Raw genomic sequence first — 19,904 nt, 5'->3', positions numbered from 1 at the left:
TGGACCGCCTGCAACGTCAAAAACACACAGATGATGTTACACCGTATATGATGACACACACATTTGTATGAGTATGAGGTATGAGCTACGAGGAGAAACAACGGGAATTAAACCTCACGTCACTGAAATACGGAGGAATTATGGAGGACATGATCACCACATACAAGATTCTCAAAGGAATTGATATGGAAGATAAGGACAGGCTATTTAACACAAGGGGCACACGTACTAGGGGACACAGGTGGAAATTTAGTGCACAAATGAGCCATAGAGATATAGGAGAAAACTTTTTTAGTGTCTGAGTAGTTGACAAATGGAATGCATTAGGAAGTCATGTGGTGGACGCAGACTCCATGTACAGTTTCAAGTGTAGATATGATAGAGCCCAATAAGCTCAGGAACCTGTACATCAGTTGTGTGACAGTTGAGTGGCGGGACCAAAGAGCCTGAGCTCAACGCCCACAAGCACATCTAGGTGAGTACACATTTTGGTGCTAACAACCAGGCTGTAATGGAGGGCTGTGAAATATCAGTCACGTTCTGTTACTCTCTTGAATAGATGAGTTTGTATCTCGTTTTGAACATATGAAAATATATGGGCGTGATAATTATAAATTTAATTTTAAGATTAAATAACGACAATATGATTGGTGCTGAGTGGATGTTTTGGGGAAATTAATGAGGTGTTGAGGGATTACCAGAAAGTGTGGATAGCATGAAATACTTGAATGTTTGAAAAACAGTGTTTTAAGAAGTACTGTTATTGATAATTCTATATATGTCTGCTGCTAGCTTTGAGAATTCAATGCGGTATTGTGTCATGATCTTTGCGGAAGTTTGGAAATGTTTACAACAAATGAGTAAGACTCTTGTGAGTCCAGATTTTGTGATATCTGCTTTGATTGATATGATTAGGAGATAGACGGTTTCACTCATTTTTATGACAAATAAACGATCTTTTGAATATTCAGTTAAAAAACCTTTGGTACACATAAACAATCTCTGGTTGTAATACAAACACAATTTCTCACAATTTAATTAGTCTTTCCTAAAGGGAACTGGAAGAAATAAACCATTCTTTTGTTGGACGAAGAGTGAATTGGTTGAAATGAATGGGTATAAATGGGGGTAATAATAGGGTATATATATTTTGAATCAATAGATAAGTTTATATATATTTTGGAAAGACTTGAGCAAATACTCTTGAAAAAATATTGCACTTTTTCCTTGCATCTTATGAATATGACTTCTGCAGTATATTTTGTTTCTTTGTGACAGTTAATGAGTGATTCATCATGGGTGGAAATAAATAGGAGATACTGTATACGTCTTCATTCCCTTTCATATTCTAAAAGTAATCTTAAACTTTTTGTAAGGGAGAAACAATAAATCTTTTTAATGAGAATAAATATGCCTAATGGGATTAAATTCTCAATAGTTAAAAATGGGATTAAATACTCATTCATTGAAAATGGACTGATTGAGGAAGGATTAAGACTGCTGATGACATCATAGAACATTAGGGATGACTGGCACCGCGCGTCACCGAGGAAACAAAATTTAGGGAGGACGGATGCCGGCAGCAGCCGAGGTGGACGGGGAAAATTACGGACAGAAGCCTGCAACTGAAAAAAAAAGAAAATTGCAAGATTTCATCCTGGTTTCCACTACTGATATGTGAATAGAGAGATGGATAGGTGTATGGACAGATGGATAAGTAGATGAACGGATATATGGATAGAGAGATGGATAGACATATAGCTTGCAGGTGGATATAGGTGGAACAGGACAGACTTACGCTTATCGGGGTAGACTTAAGTATGTTTAAGAATGATTAGCGATTATAAACACCCCTTGGCTAATGTGACGGAACTAAGTGGGAAACATATCATGTGAGTCTTGTGGAATTTGTTGTGTTATAATAATAATGTATTTTCTAAGGCCCAGACAAATTTTTCAAAGCATCTTAATACATTTTCTGAGAGAAGGGAGAAAGGGGGGAAAGCAGTGGAAAAATTAGGGGAGGGGGGGTTGGAAGGGGGAAGAAGAGGGGTGACGACGAGGCCAGGAACGAAGAGGGAACCAATGGGACGGGAACGACGGGGCTCAAGGTAAATTGGGAGAAAAGTGGGGAAGAGAATAAGAGAGACCATTACGCAGCCTGGCACCTTTCTATATAAATGGAAATTGAAGGGAGAAACAGGGAGAGGGAAAAGGGTGACAAAATGGGAGAGATGGGAGGAGAGAGGAGAGGTCTGGAAAATGGGTGGCGAGAGGAAAAAGAATTGTAAAGAGGACGGAAGAAGCAAAAAAAGCAAGAGGAAAAGGGAGTACGTGGGAAGAGAAGAAAAGCATTGGGGTCAGAGTTGAGAGACCTTGTTATGACCACATGAAGCCTGGGTGGAACGAGTGTGCCTTTCTGAGAGTTATTCTGCCGACCACAACTGATTGAGAGGTCAGAGGAAAGATGTATATATTAACAAATTGAATAAACGTCAGTGAGTAAGCTCAGGAACTAGCACAGGATGGGCGTTGGTCATAAGTGACATGAAAAGGGATGTCGATACTTTGGGTACGTAAGGTGAGGCTAGCAGGAGGCCGTGACCTCACTTGAGTCGCAACTCTCATCAGAGGTGGTTGTACTTTGTTGATCCTCCGGGAATAAGGAAGAATATAGTTTCCTGTGTTAGTGCTGGAGTGAAGACTCCTTGTCTGCAATTGTGAGAAAACTGTTTGGAACACAGTATACCATTTCTCTGTGATTTTGATAAATTGGAGGCGACCTGGAAATGAGTGTTTGTCATGCCTTGGTGAAACTCTAATTATTGTGCCTTCAAAAGGAAGGAAGTGAGCAGGTGTTTCTGTTGTAGAGCCTGCCAGGCGACGTTGTGAACTCAAGTCGTGGACTGGAGGAAGCCTTGTGAGGCAGTCATGAAGCATATTTGTGGGCAGCCTATGTGAACGCCAAGTTAGATTCAGTGAGTGAGCATCCTCATGTCAAAGATTTTGGCGGTAAACCTGTTTAACCATTAGTTATATTAGATATCAACGTTTGATCGTGTGCCCAGCGATAATAGTGAACATATGTGTATGTAGGGCAGAGAATTTATTGAGCCTGTGAACTGAAATAAGAGAGTGGAGATAAGAGAACATGCTGGAGGGAGGAGCAATATATCCTCCCTCGTCGAAGGTCAAGAACTGACTGAAGGGGAAAGCCCCAGCCTCGCGACTGGGGAGTGGCCAGCAACATGTCAAGACATGTTCTCAGAGTCGACTCGCCTAGAATGGGGGAGGACTTCGCGGTGATGCGTTAGTGTTTAAAGAGATGTCAGGTGAAGAAGTTTTATTTTCTGTGAATACTTTTAATTATGTTTTGTTAGGAAAACATTTTTATTGGCATAGTAATGGACTTGCAGGTTTGTTTGGGAGGGAGTTCGTGAAAAACTTGGAGGTTAAAGGAGAAACTAATGGAGGAACTTCGAGGCTGGAGAAGATGTGTATGCTGAACTCTGTGGTAGAGCAGAACTCTATAGTGAGCAGTTGATTTCAAACAGTGTAGAGGAGCTACACAGGTCTTGCTGGAACCAGTAGAGATGCCTCACTAATGTTGGATTAGAACTTTGTTGGGCAGCAGATTGGGAGAACTGCAGAAGTGCCTTTCCTGATATTTTGGAGAACCTAGAGATATATATTGGTAGTGAGCATCCAGGAGCAGAACAGAGGTTCATTGTGTACACACACATAATTGTATAAGGGGAGTGCTTGAATGTATATTGGCATGTAATATACAGTGTAATGTGAGAGATTGATTTCTTCTTTTGTCCGGGGATACTTATGTAGATGTTTCTGGTGTTTCAGCCCCAAGCTGAGTTTCATATAATTTTAGCGCTGAGGATACAGTAATGTTGTGACAGGATTTCAGCCCCATATAGTGAGAAAGTAGTAAGTGGTAAGCCAAGAGTTGGCAGCCACTTCATATGGACAGTTGGTGAAGCCTGAATATAATTTTGGAATGCTACCGGGAAGTAGCAGGTTAGAGTGTTGTATGATAATGTTCTATTTTTTAAGTCAGGTATTGTGTATGTTTACTTTATATATTAAATGTATACGTTAGCTGGCTTTTGCTGTTGTCCTGTTGAGGTTTCTCAGAAAGAGGGAGAGAGAGAGACAGAGAGAGAGGGTCAAGGCTGTGGACAGGGTGACAGAAGATACTAAGTCACGAAAGGGGGATATAGTAGATCATTCCAAACAATGACGGAGTGGGGAGTCATGACGGCTTGAGAAGTGGTGTACAATAACGAGGCCAGTGTTGGAGCCGCACTCCTAAATATGTGATGCTGAACCCCTCTCCAAGATCAAGAAGCGTACAGGGTGATCTCCTAGATAAATTACAAGCTCTCCAGTGTCTATTGCTGGTCGACCGACGGTAGCGGGAGTGTGGCTGCCGAGGTCTGTTGATTGTTCCGTTAGAGAGTGGTTGGGGATGCTGTCTGCCTGTACGCAAGTAAAAGTCTGGTGCAACAGCCAGAGCTCTTTTTTGGAGGTTTAAATCCCAAAAGCCCCAACAGGCTCAGGGAAGAACACGCTATTCCGGGAACTACCGGGTACGCCTCCTGGTATGGAATATGTTTATGCACATATATAATTTTAAAATGTGTATTATGGTGAGTAAATAAAAAGGAAGATTCGTGATTCATATAGGCTCAAAGTGGAGATGCTGAGGACCCGAGAGGTCGCTCCAACTGGCAGGTCATGACACATCTTAGTAACTGTGGACACCAGTTATGTATCATATCTCCCATATACTTGCCACTGGTTTTTCACCACCACATACTTGACACTAGGTCTTCTTTCCTTCATACTTGAAACTAGTTCTTCTCGACCACATACTTGCCTCTAGTTTTCTCCCCTACATACATACCACTAGTTTTCCCCCTACATACATACCACTAGTTTTCTCCCCCACATTCATGCCACTAGTTAATTTCCACCACATACTTGCCACTAATTCTTCTCCCCTCAAATAATTGGTACTAGTTTTCTCCCCCCCACATGCTTGTAACTTGTTTTTCTTCCCTACATAGTTACTACTAGTTCTTCTCCACTAAATAATTGCCACTAGTTCTTCTCCTCCACATACTTCCCACTTGTTCGTCTCCCCCAAATAACTGCTATTTTTTCTTCTCCATCACATTCTTGCCTCCATTTCTTCTCCCGCAAATCCTTGCCACTAGTTCTTCTCCCCAACATGCCACTGGTTCTTCTCTCCCCCGTAGTGCAAAACAATGAGTATTTTCTGAAGGTAATCTATGAGTCTATCCTCCTGTTTCTGTAGTACTCATTGGAAGGATGAGAGCCATAGTACACACACTGACGTACAACGCAATTAGAAAGTAGAAATCGGTACTTTTGAACTGAAAAAAACAGGATTTTTTTGTACATGTGTTTTCAAAGACAAACTACACTAATCTAACATTACTAGGCCTAATGCACGCTTTCTGAGGCATAATATAGTACATATGTGTGCTGTACTTTGATTAAGAACATTTAAGTTTTTTCTAGCTGATTTTTTCCTGACTATAAAGTGAACAGTAAAATATTATACTATCTAATTGCTTAGTACGTCAATATTTGTACTATGGTGCACATAGCTACAAAAATACTATCTAAACAGCAGGATGGGATGAAACCATGACTATCATATAACAATGTTTCTCTCACACATCTCCACAACTCTCACTTCCTTCTATGTTACACTTTCTCCATAGTCGCTGTTAATCATTTCTGTCGGTAATCTCGTTCGTGTTCCTGCCTCTTCTCTGGCTTTGCCACAACGGACAAAATACAATGTGCTAACCTAACCCGAAAAGCACGAACCTAGGCCACCCATCTGACCTAACCGCACCTAACCTAATCCAACCAAACCTTACCAATCCTAACCTTACCTAACCTAACCTAATCTAACCTAACCTTACCAATCCTAACCTAACCTAACCTAACCAAACCTAACCTAACCTAACCTACACCACCCTAACAACCCATGCATAGAAAAAATAGATATATGTGTGCCGAGACTTTTCAAAGGAATTTGTTGGGTTCATTGTCTACTTACAATCGAGAATACCGGGTTTGAATCCCGGGCAGGACAGAAATGTCCCGCAGGGTTTGACCCTGGGATAGGTATTGCATCCGGGCGCAATTCGTGTCATCCAATGCCCCCGTTTCCCTAACAGTATATTGCTACCCACGAGTTATTCAACTTGTTGTGGGGTTGTATTCTTGGTAAGGTCAGTATTTAGATAATGGCAGGGGCGGGGGGGGGGGGGGGGGGGTGGGTAAGCGAACTCGACATAAGCCTAATGTATATAAATACACTCTGGTTGCCTGTCCCTCGACACAATGAATTTATCAGTGAATATTCACTGAGCGTCTAATGTAGTCCTTTACTGTGTTCAGAATATACGCAAGTTAAGAAAATTACTGTAGTGGCCTTTAATAAGATTCCTTTTGTTCACAGAAGAATCCGATTAACGTGATACATCAATGAACAAATCCATCAGGAGCCTTGATGAGGATTCGAACCTGTGAGCTGGGTGTTCCTAGTTCCCAATGATAAGCCTTAAACCCAACAACAATAAAATTCAATGTTTATCTAGCAAAATATTTGAGTTGATCCATAGTTATAAAATATCACCGTGTGTAGAATATGCATCATTTTCGTGTAATTTTCAGTTCCTTTCCTCTCGCTCTTCTCCCCTGGAGCATATATGCACTATTTCACTGCCCTTCTCTTTGCATTTCCTCGTCCGCTTGTTCACCAACTGGCGGCTTTGCATATATAAATTGTCTAATCTCTTCCCTTCACTATATTTGATCTTGGTTTCAATCAAACCTGTTATTACCGGGGCCTTAAACCAGTAGGCCCAATATCCAACACCACCGTCAGTACTGCGTGTAATCCATGTTGATAACGTTGAATATTCAACGTTATCACTAATACCGCCGCTCTCCCTTGGGTACACTGTCTTTGGATGGAAAATAATAATATAATGATGCAATTAACTTGTTTTCCTGTGAGATCAACCCATTTAAACAGTAGATGTTCCAATTCACAATTACTCTTGCGCTCTTACATAATACCACGTTTTGTTTTCATTATCTTTTAAATCTCTTTTAAAGCCGCTTTATATATAAGATGCTGAAGAGAAAACGAAGGGAAGGAGACGACGTGAGATAATGATGCTTTGAAGAGACACGTAGATAAGTCTGTTGTTTCTACACTGTTTCCCGTGTAGACGGTACATCCCATATCTTTTAGTCATCTCGTTATTTCTATAAAAAAAATAATTTCTCTCTCCCGAGTTTCTCCCATTTGCATTCTCTCCGTCTCATCCACCATTCTCAAGCATTACCGTTGTTGCACCTGGCTAGTCCACAACTTTTGACGATAGCCCATTGTTTTTGTTCCATCCTAATCGACATTAGGATGGAGAGCACAAGAGAGAATATATTAAATTTATTAAATATACTAAATGAGAGTGCTTGCAGGACCACATGGAACATACAGCACATACGACAGGATCGTGGATTCAGAAATAATAAGTTGGGGAAAATTTGCTAAGCACCATAACATCAACAAAACAATTTATTATCACAAATATCTAACATGCTTCCTAAATTAACTAACTATATATATATATTCTCCTAGAGGCCACTATAAAGTTCTCCTATAAGAGGCCTAGAGGCCATATTCTCCTATATGGTCCACTATAAAGTTCTGAACTTCAAATAACAACTTTACCTTAATTCACACAAGACCCGACCAGGTGTTATGACCTGCCTCCTTGGGGAGATGTTCCCTGTCCTCACGGGCCGCCAAAACAACACTGATCTCGCCTTAGGTTCAAGCAAGCTACCCAAGCCTACTGACTAGCCTCACTGATTGCCATACACCATTAACAAGAATAATTATCAAAGCTATCTCCTATGCACTTTGCCCACTTAGGGAACTGAATTTTTATTCTCAAATGATGTAAAATTACTTAGGTCCTTGACAAGGTTAACTATTAAATACAATGCTAAGTAGTAACATGGATTTTCCTAAATTAATGAATTAAAACAAAGGGAGGTTGTGGGAAGTCTACAACCGCATGGCTGCTACTGAACTGTTATGTGTCATGCATCTCTTGCCAGATCAAACTCGTTATCATGGTTAATTAACAAAGCTAAATCGTATGCACTTGATCATGTAAAGGATTTAATCCTTATATTTAAACTAGCTGTACCCGGCCACGCGTTGCTGTGGCTCAGCAACGCGTGTGCTTTGCTGAGCCACAAACACCTTCTCCTGTCCCCTAGTCCTACCCACCATATCCTCCTCCCCCGTCCCCTCGTCCTCCCAACCATTCCCCACTCCTCTTTCCCATCGTCCTCTCAACCATTCTCCACTCCCCCATCCCCTCGTTCACCCCACCATTCCCCTCTCTTCCGTCCCCTTGTCTTCCCCACCATCTCCCACTCCACCATCTCATTGTCCTCCCTCTCATTCCCCACTCCACCATCCCCTCGTCCTCCCCTCCATTCTCCCACTTCCCCATCCCCTCGTCCTTGTTACCATTGCCCCCTCCCCTGTCCCCTCTTCCTCCCACACCATCCCCCACTCTCCTGTCCCCTTGTCCTCTCCACCATTCTCCATTCCCCCCTACCCTCGTCTCCACCATCCCCAACTCCTCAGTCCCCTCGGCCTTTCCACCATTACCCCCTCCTCTGTCCCTTCGTTTTCCCCACCGTCCTCCACTCTCGTCCCCTCGTCCTCCCCACCATTCCTTACTCCCTTGTCTGAAGCATTCCCAAATGATCTGGTATTCCCATCAGAAAATTGGGAACATCAAATGATCTGATGTTCCCATCACTGAAAAATAAACACAACAGTTGAAACCAAATGAAAAACAATGAAAAATTAAACAAAATAATCTTTACTCATGAAATGAACGGTATGGTAAAAAACAGCTCAATTCTAAGGCAATGCCACACAAAATAACGAAATCAAAATTAAAATAAATCGATATCGATGAAATTTCCATTTATCAATGCAATCAGAAACAATTAAATGGAATCGTTACATATTTAGTAGCGAGTGTTGCTCTTATGTGCAACAGATGGCGCTGTTTTTCAAACAAACATGGTTTTACCTGTCACAAGTGTGGCATCTATATTTATACACACAAAATGAACGGTATGGTAAACAGTACAGCTCAATTCCAACGCAATGTCCCGCAAAATAGTTAAATCAAAATGAAAATAAATCGAAATCTATGAAAATTCAATATATCAATGCAATCAGAAGCACTAAAAATGGAATCGTAACACGTTTAGTATAGCATGTGTTGCTCTTGCGAGCAACAGATGGCACTTTGTTTTTTGTTAAAACATGTTTTTACCTGTCACAGGTGTTCCATCTATATAGTAGGTATAAAAAAAACATGCGTGTATTCGAGTGGAATGTTGAGTCGAAATTTCAAAGCAATCGGCAAAGAACTTTCGGAGATTACAGGGTGTGTTGCTCTTACGTCCAAGAGAGGGCGTTGTTTTTAATAGGAAACAGGAAAAACAGGAAATGTTTTCCTGTTGTAACAGGAAAAAAGCATCTTTTTTTCCTAGTAGTCATAGTCAAGTAGGAGATCACAGATCACATATATAACTTATTTGCGGTTCACCATAAACAAGATTTAGATTATAATCTATTGTTTTCGAGGATAGGGGCCTTGTTATGATAACGTTCTGTATACTTACCATTTCTTTACAAGTTCTATAAGATTTTGTAGTTGTTGATGAGAAGAAACTTAAAAAGAAAAATTTCATATCTTAATTTTCAAGTGGAGGAAAGTTCTCATACAATATAATAAAAAAATATTCACTGTATTCAAAGTATATAGAAATTTCTTGGACGTAAATTAGGATGGAGCAAACCTATGGACTATCGACCAAACTTGTGGATTAGCCAGGTGCAACAATGGGAATACTTGTAAATCTCACCAATAAGAAGAAGAGAACGTAAATGGGAGAAACTTAGGAGGAGATAAAATTTTGCTAGAATTACCGAGACGACGACCAATAGATATGGGAAGTACCGTCTACAGGGGAAAAACTGTAAAAACATCAGTCTTATCTACGTGTCTCCACAGCATCTTTATCTCCCGTTATCTCCTTCCCCTCGTTTTCTCTTCAGCATCATATAAAGAGGTGTTAAAAAGATTTAAACGACAATGAAAATATACGTGGTATTATTTAAGAGTCCAGGATTAATTGTGAATTGGAACATTTACTGTTTAAATAGGTTGATCTCACATAAATAAAATGTAACCGCATCACACAATTATTATTATAATCCTCTGACAGTGTGCCCAAGGGGGAGCGGCGGGTCTTGGAGTACTGGACAGCGGAGTGAGAGAAACGATTGATTACAATAACAATCCCACGTGCAGCAGCTTCGCAGTGCGCTCAATATTAAAGAGCGGCGATTTTTTTTACGTCAAAGCACTGCTAGGTACTTTAATTCACCGCAGAGTTGACGTTGCTCATGGATATTGGGCCCACTGGTTTAAGGCCCGGTAATAACAGGTTTCATTGAACGCATCATCAAACATAGAACATAAAAATAAAGGAAACTGCAGAAGGCCTATTGGTCCTATTTAAAACCACCCAATCCCACTCATATATATGTCCAATCCATACTTGAAACAATCAAGGGAGCCCACCTCTACAACAATACGCGGTAATTGGTTCAACAAATCAACAACCCTGTTACCGAACCAGTTCTTACCCAGATCTTTCCTAAATCAAATCTTATCCAATTTATACCCATTATTTCGTGTTCGGTCTTGTGTTGATACTTTTTATACCCTATTAATATCCCCTTTGTTATGTACATTCATCCACTTGTACACCTCGATCATGTCATCGCCTAATTCTTCGCCTTTCTAGAGAATGCAATTTAAACTTTATCAATCTTTCTTCATATGACAGGTTTCCAATTTGAGGGATTAACTTTGTCGTCCTACGTTGGGCACACTTGTGAATTTATCTTCATTCTATAGCAAGGCGACCAAAACTGAACTGCATAATCTAAATAGGCCCTAAACAGAGCAAGATATAGCTTAAGAACACACTAGGTGTCTTATTACTGACGCTTCGATTAATAAATCCCAGTGTCTTATTTGCCTTATTATGAACATTGCTTCATTGATTTTTGGGTTTTAAATTCTTACTACTCATAACTCCCAGATCCTTTTCGCAATCCGACTTCACATTCTCAACACCATCTAGCTTGTATCAAATAACTCTATCATTACCTAGCCTTAAAACCTTACCTTTGTCAGCATTAAACTGCATCTGCCAATCTTATGATCGTTTCAAAACCCTATTTAGATCGTTTTGAAGTGATAGAGAATCTTGTTCCATGTTTATTTCCCTCCAAATTTGTGTATCAACAACAAATTTGCAAATATTGCTGCAAAAACTACTTCATAGTTTTTTCTATTCATAGGTTGTTAGGTTAGGTTAAGTTAGATTAGGTTAAGTCAGGTTAGGTTGAGTTGGGTTAGGTTAGGTTAGGTTATGATTGGTTAGGATGTGATGGGTGGCTTTGTTTCGTGCCTTTCAGGTTAGATTACCACATTGTATTTTGTCCGTTGTGGCAAAGCCAGAGAAGAGGCAGAAACACGAACGAGATTAACGACAGAAATGATTGACAGCGATTATGGAGAAAGTGTGACATAGAAGGAAGTGAGAGTTATGGAGATGTGTGAGAAAAACATTGTTATATGATAGTCATGGTTTCAACCCATCCTCCTGTTTAGAAAGTGCTTTTGTAGCTATGTGCACCATAACACAAATATTGACGTACTAAGTAATAGTGGATTTTTTTTACTATTCATTTTAAAGACTCTTAAAAAATTAAACTAGATAACAAACATAAATATTCTTAATCATAGTATAGCACACATAAATAATACATTAGGCCTCAGAAAGCGTGTATTAGGCCTAGGAATGTTAGGTGAGTGTAGTTTGTGTTTGCAACACAACTAGAAAAAAGTTTTCTGTTTGTTCAAATTCAATGGTACCGCTTTCTACTAACTAATTGCTTTGTACGTCAGTATATGTACTATAGATCTCATCCTTCCCATAAATACTACCAAAACAGGAGGATGAACTAATGGATTGTTTTCATAAAATTCAGATTGTTCTGCACTACCACAAGCTTGTGGTACATGGGGGAGAAGGATTTGTGGGAGGCATGTGGAGAATAATAGTGGCAGGTATGTGGGGGAGAAGAACTACAAGCAAGCATGTGGTGGAGAAGTACTAGTGACAGGTGTGTGGAAGAATAACTAGTGACAAGTGTGTGGTGGAGAAGAACAAGTGGCAAGTATGTGGAGAAGACTCAGACGCAAGTATGTGGCTTAGAAGAACTAGTGGAAAGAATGTGGAGAAGAACAAGTGGCAAGAATGTGGGGGGGGGGGAGAAGATCTAGTGGTAAGTATGCATGGAAAGAACTAGTGCCAAGTATTTGGTGGGGAAGGAAGTAGTGGCAAGTATGTGGGTGAGAAGAACTAGTGGCAGATATGTGTCAGAGAACAACCAGTGGCAAGTACGTGGAGGAGAAGATCTAGTGGCAAGTGTGTATGGGAGAAGAACTAGTGGCAAGTCTGTAGTGGAGAATAATAACTGGCAATATGTATTGGAGAAAAAATCGTGGCAAGTATGTGGGGGGGATAGAACTCAAGGCAAGTATGTTGTGGAGAAGAACTAATGTCAAGTATGTGGTGGAGAAGAACTAGTGGTAATTATGTATGGGAGAGGAACTAGTGGGAAGTATGTGGGAGGTATAATACATGGCTGGCGTCCACATTTACTAGGAAGAGTCATGACCTGCCAATGGGAGCGACCTTTGGGGTCCTCAGCATCTCTAGGTCGAGCCCATTTGTCCCGTGGTAGTCTTCCTTTTGATTTGATTTGATTTGATTTGATTTGATGTAGTCATCATTTTAAATTGCATATTTGAGAATTCTATATGTGCGTAAATATATTCCAAACTTGGAGGGGTACCCAGTAAGTCCCGAGACAGTCTCTCGCTCCCCCCGACCCCTCTTGTTTTCTCCTCTCCCCACATTCTCCCATTTTCTTCGTGACGATGGCCTTGGGTTGTTTATAATCGCTAATCGTTTTTAAACATAATTAAGCCTACCACGACAAGCCTATGTCCGTCTTGTACCATCTATGTCCATCTATATCCACCTGCTATCTCCTTGTGTATCCCTCTAACTATTCATCTCTCCGTTCACCTATCCACCTCTTTACCTATTCATCTATCAGTAGTTGAAACCAGGACAGAAGCCTGCAGTTTTATTTTTTTCGGCTGCAGGTTTCTGTCCGCATAGGTTCCCGTCAACCTCACTTCCGGCGTCCGTCCACCATCCAAGATGGGGAGACGAGTGGGGAAGAGAAGGAGAGACCCGCATGCAGTCTGGCTCCCCATTTATATAAATGGAAATTGGTTGGGAGAAATAGGGAGAGTGAAAGTGACAGAAAATCAGGGAGATGAGAGGAGAGAGAGGAGAAGACTGGGAAAGGGATAGGGGGGGGGGTGGGGGGGGAAGGGATTGAAATGGGAATTGAAGAGAAAAAAGCAAGGTGAAAAATGGATTTTATTGGGAGTGGAGAAAAGAAGAGGTGTCGGGGGAGAGAGAGACTGTCCTTGGCACTGCCGGGTACCCATCATAGTATGGAATATATTTACGCACATATAGAATTTTGAAATATGTAATTTAAAATATGTACTTTGAAGAGGAAATCAAAAGGAAGGCACATTCCAAATAAATGGTCTCGACCTACAGATGCTGAGGACCCCAGAGATCGCTCCCATTGGCAGGTCATGACTCTTCCTAGTAAATGTAGACACCAGCCATGTATTATACCTCCCACATACTTGACACTAGTTCTTCTACCCCCCCCCCCCCCTTCGCATACGTACCACTAGTTCTTCTCCCCACACACTTGCCACTAGCTCAAACTCAAAACAAGTCAAATCAAATAAAGTTAAATGTATGTTCAGGTAAAAGTACATATATACATACAAGATGAGTTACAAACATAATGTTCGATTTCTTGAAAGAGCTAGTACATACAATGCCTACATGCACTGCGTGTCGGGCAAGGTGTGGAAAAACTCTTAGACTCAAACTTAATACTAATTGAGATCAAAGCATAAATTGAGTTGAAAAGGGTATAAGAGGGGGGGGGGCCACATGGTGGAAACTAGCAGTTATACAAGTTGGTCAACTAACAGCATTGTTTGAAAATAGCAAGACATGGGTTGACATTTAAGGGGTAAGGTAGGTTACATAAAGTTTATTAGGTAGTACTTAGTTTTTCTCTTAAACTGGTTGGGAAAATTACATCCTTTGACGTGATTGGGGAGGTCATTCCACATTCTGAGTCCTTGTGTGCCCCAAAGAATGAGGTGATTTGATAAAATGCCAAGCCCAAGATTACCATCCGAGTGCCGGCGGGGAAGTGGTTCAAATAGCTTCAGCTATCAATTCCTTTTGTCCGGTCGTGATGGTCAAGCGGATTAAGGCATCCTGTAGTTACCAGTTGCGTTGCTCCTGGGAGTATGGGTTCGAGGCACTTCTGGGGTGTGAGTTTTAGTCGCATATAGTCCTGGGGATCATTCAGGCTTATTTGCATATTATATATATATATATATATATATATATATATATATATATATATATATATATATATATATATATACATACATATATATATATATATATATATATATATATATATATATATATATATATATATATATATATATATATATATATATATATATATATATATATATATATATATATATATATATATATATATATATATATATATATATATATATATATATATATATATATATATATATGTCGTACCTAGTAGCCAGAACTCACTTCTCAGCCTACTATGCAAGGCCAAATTTGCCTAGTAAGCCAAGTTTTCATGAATTAATTGTTTTTTCGACTACCTAACCTACCTAACCTAACCTAACCTAACTTTTTCGGCTACCTAACCAAACCTAACCTATAAAGATAGGTTAGGTTAGGTTAGGTAGGGTTGGTTAGGTTCGGTCATATATCTACGTTAATTTTAACTCCAATAAAAAAAAATTGACCTCATACATAATGAAATGGGTAGCTTTATCATTTCATAAGAAAAAAATTAGAAAAAATATATTAATTCAGGAAAACTTGGCTTATTAGGCAAATCGGGCCTTGAATAGTAGGCCAAAAAGTGAGTTCTGGCTACTAGGTACGACATATATATATATGACGGGACGGGAAAGTGACGGGAAAGTGTTGGAGTATTGATGTTCGGCAGTCCTCCAATGGCAGGTGTCAATGCCTGGTCACACTTACAAAAAAAAGATAGACTGCTTGCCTGTTGTCTGTGGTAAGTTAGAGGGAGGAACACGATATCAAACGTATCCGATTCACCTAGAATTCTATCGAGGGACAAGTGACCGCGAGGGATGGTCGGAAAGGAAGACACACGCTTGTCCTTGAAGTCAGGACATTGAACAAGGATATGCACAACTGTAAGAGGGACAACGCAATTCGGACAATAAGGAGCAGGGCGGCGCTCCATTAAGTGACCGTGGGTGAAGCGGGTATGACCAACCCGCAGCCGTGCCAAAGCAGTTTCCCACCGCCGGTTACGGTGGCAGGAGGAAGGCCACGGGGACACACTACGTTTGAAAGTACACAGCTTGTTACTAACCACAGAGGACCAACAACCCTGCCAACGGGCAAGGATGGAGGAATGAATAACAGGATAAAAGTCGGAATAAGGAATACCTTTACGGGAGATGGGACAAGAACGAATAGCTTCCTTAGCGGCAACATCCGCACGCTCATTGAAGAAACACCAATATGGCTGGGAATCCAGCAAAGCCTTACTGATATAAATTTACAAGAAATAAGATACAGCCAATGTTGAATCTCGATGACCACTGGATGGACAGGATTAAAGGACCCTAGAGCCATGAGGGCACTACGAGAGTCAACTACAACCACAAAGGAGGAACGAGAATGAGAAAGCTAGAGATGGAGAGCATAGAGAATAGCATAAAGCTCTGCCGTAAAGACTCTAGCCTTCGAAGGGAGGCGACACATATTAGTACGGTCAGGAAAAATAACAGAGTAGCCCACACCGTCCGCAGACTTAGACTCATCAGTGAAGGTGGAAATAGAGTGGGAGTGCGAAGAAAAGTGCTCAAGAAAGAGGCTTTTCAGAATTGTAGGAGGGGTAAAGACTTTAGTAATACAAGTCAAGGACGTACAAAACTTGGGAAGGGGGACTTTCCACGGAGGCAAGGAAAGATCAATATGAGGAGAAACATTAGAAATATAAACAGAAAGAGAATCCTGTAAGCGAGATAACCGGACAGCAAGTGGGAGACGATGAAGAGGAACAGTAGCTACAGGAGGAGGAAAAGTCAAAGCACGACAGAGGCGAGAGGAAGGATGTTGTGACGAGAATTTGATAATATTTAAATCCCTATAATTGCAACCCAGTTCCCATTAACGTATTACATCCATAATTGCGCGGAAAAGAATTATTCGTGAGTAATAATTTCTGTGATGAATGCGAGAGACGGGTTGAAGGAGGCGGCGACGCCATTGTGCGAGAGAAGGCATCCCTGGCGTGAAGAGTGGCGAGACACGTGGTAGTGACTGGGGAATTTATCGGCAAGAATTACGCTTATACTCGGTGAACAGTTAATAATTACTTATCCACGTGTTCTATAGTGCCCAGGCAGTTAATAACGCGTCAACAATTGAAGCTAAGACCCGTAATTACATGTACACAGCAGTGAACGTCAGGGACTGGCTGACGCGGTTCCGGCAGACCTCAGTATTCAATACGCTCATGATAAGTATATGTTTCTCGTGTGATGCATCATCCTAGATTTTATATTTGTGAGTAGTTTGTCGTCATATAGCGAGGATACCCAATATACAACGTTAGTACAAGTTCGGCAATTTCCTCCGTTTTCATGAATATTGAAAATAAAACGTAGCCTATTCAAATGCTACTTAAATTTCTCTGATTTCAGCGTGTATGCGAGGAGTCATCAAGTTGTTTCTCTTCTTTCGTGATATTCACCTCGAGTTCTTTCCTTGTGGAGATCCTGTGAACACGAGGACGAATGACGAAATGATGTTACAGAAATTGTCTTAAAGCTAAGACATTTTTCGTACAAATTTATTTAATATTATTTTGATTCTTATATAATTCTTGTAGAATCTTTGCATTGAATAGATTATTACCAGAAATGATGATTAGTAATTAATGTGTTTGCTCTGACTGTTGCTCAGTAATTCATGATCTTTAACATTCACAATTTGAGTTCTCATATTTGAATCTATAGTAGTTTAGATTTATAATATCATTTACTCAGCAATGAACTGGTGGCGAACCACACTAGTTCCTAGATGTATATGAATTTCTAGAAATAACCCCCCAATGTAGGTCTTTGAGGATCTGACTTTAATTAATTAACAATACAGTCCATTCATTATTTCAAGTGATTATCCTTTTAATAATTATCCATAGACACTGGTTCTCTAGTATTATTCTAATGATCACTATTATTAGTTTTCCCTCTTTTCTCAAAAGTGGGTGGTCCTTCGATTTATTATATCAAATAAGTAAATAATTGAATATATGAGTCAAGCCCCAGATATCCCACATACCACATCAAAATGTTTGGATGTGTGATAACGGTACGATAACCAGTATACTTAGGAGCAACAAGAATTTTGCCCCACGAGTGTAACACTTATATGCTGTGTTTACTATATTAACCAGCAATGTTAAATGTGATTCTTGTACAGTGATTTGTGGATTTGTATTCACTGGATTTGTGTGCCCCCTTTAGGGACTTGAAATAGAGGAGGGTAGAAATAGGTTTAGCTACTCTATCCCTTTGATATGTATTTTATTATCTTAATAAACGTACTTGTATTTCAACTTGATTCATGGATAGACAGATAAGATGCGGGTGGACATAGGTGGTACTGGACGAAAACAGGCTTGCCGGGGTTGGCTTAAGTAAGTGTAAAAACGAATGGCGATTACAAACACCCCAAGGCCACTTTCACGGCGCTAAGTGGGAAACATAGCATGTTTTTCCTGTGGAATTTGTTGTGTTTTAATAATGTAATTTCTGAGACCAAATATTTCAAAGCTTTTCAATACATTTTCTGAGAGAACGCAGAAAGCAGGGAGGCATGGGAAATAATTAGGGGAAGGGGGGGGGGGGATTGGAAGGGGAAAGAAAAAGGGGGGAGGACAGGGGGCAGGGATGAAGTGGGGGACTAAGGGGAAAGGAACGATGGTTCTCAAAGGGAAGATGAGGAGAAGAGTTGGGAAGAGGAAAGAGAAAGGCTCGCAACCTGGTTTCCCTTCCATATAAATAGAAATTTAGGGGAGAAATAGGGACGGGGAAAGGAGTAACAAAGTTGGGGAGATGAGAGGAGAGAGAGAGAGAGGTGAGGACTGGGAAAAGGGTGGAGAAGGGTAAAAGCATTGAAAAGCAGACTGAAGAAGAAAAAAGCGAGGGGAAAAGAGATAATGGGGGGGGGGAGAGGAAAAAAGGGTGTTGGGGGAGTGAGACACTGTCCCGGGCACTGCCGGGTACCCTTCTTAAACATGACGCCAGCCAAGTATTATACCTCCCACATACTTGCCACTAATTCTTCACCTTCACATAGTTGCCACTGTTTTTTTTCACCACATATTCGCAATTAGTTCTTCTCCACAACATACTTGCCACTTATTTTCCATCACGAGGGGATGGTGGCTGAGTGGACAGCGCTCTAGATTCATGGACCTAGGTACCTGGATTAGATCCCCGGCGCTTACGGAAACAGATGAGCTGAGTTTCCTTCACCCTGATGCCACTATTACCTAGCAGTAAGTTGGTACCTGGGAGTTAAACAACTGCTACGGGCTGCTTCCTCTCTGTGTGTGTGTGTGTTTACTAGTTGTGTTTACTAGTTGTGTTTTTGCGGGGGTTGAGCTTTGCTCTTTCGGCCCGCCTCTCAACTGTCAATCAACTGTTTACTAACTACTTTTTTTTTTTTCCACACACCACACACACCCCAGGAAGCAGCCCGTGACAGCTGACTAACTCCCAGGTACCTATTTACTGCTAGGTAACAGGGGCACTTAGGGTGAAAGAAACTTTGCCCATTTGTTTCTGCCTCGTGCGGGAATCGAACCCGCGCCACAGAATTACGAATCCTGCGCGCTATCCACCAGGCTACGGGGCCCCTGCGCGCTATCCACCAGGCTACGGGGCCCCTGCGCGCTATCCACCAGGCTACGGGGCCCCTGCACGCTATCCACCAGGCTACGGGGCCCCTGCGCGTTATCCACCAGGCTACGGGGCCCCCGTGTGTGTGTGTTTGTGTGTACTCACCTAGTTAAACTCACCTAGTTGTGTTTGCGGGGGTTGAGCTCTGGCTCTTTGGTCCCGCCTCTCAACCGTCAATCAACAGGTGTACAGATTCCTGAGCCTATTGGGCTCTATCATATCTACACTTGAAACTGAGTATGGAGTCAGCCTCCACCACATCACTTCCAAATGCATTCCATTTGCCAACCACTCTGACACTAAAAAAGTTCTTTCTAATATCTCTGTGGCTCATTTGGGCACTCAGTTTCCACCTGTGTCCCCTTGTGCGTGTGCCCCTTGTGTTAAATAGCCTGTCTTTATCTGCCCTATCAATTCCCTTCAGAATCTTGAATGTGGTGATCATGTCCCCCCTAACACTTCTGT

Source organism: Procambarus clarkii, chromosome 30 (genome assembly GCF_040958095.1).
Source record: "Procambarus clarkii isolate CNS0578487 chromosome 30, FALCON_Pclarkii_2.0, whole genome shotgun sequence".
Lineage (NCBI taxonomy): Eukaryota > Metazoa > Arthropoda > Malacostraca > Decapoda > Cambaridae > Procambarus > Procambarus clarkii.
The sequence above is the reverse complement of the archived record's forward strand: the minus strand, read 5'-3'. Positions refer to the sequence as shown.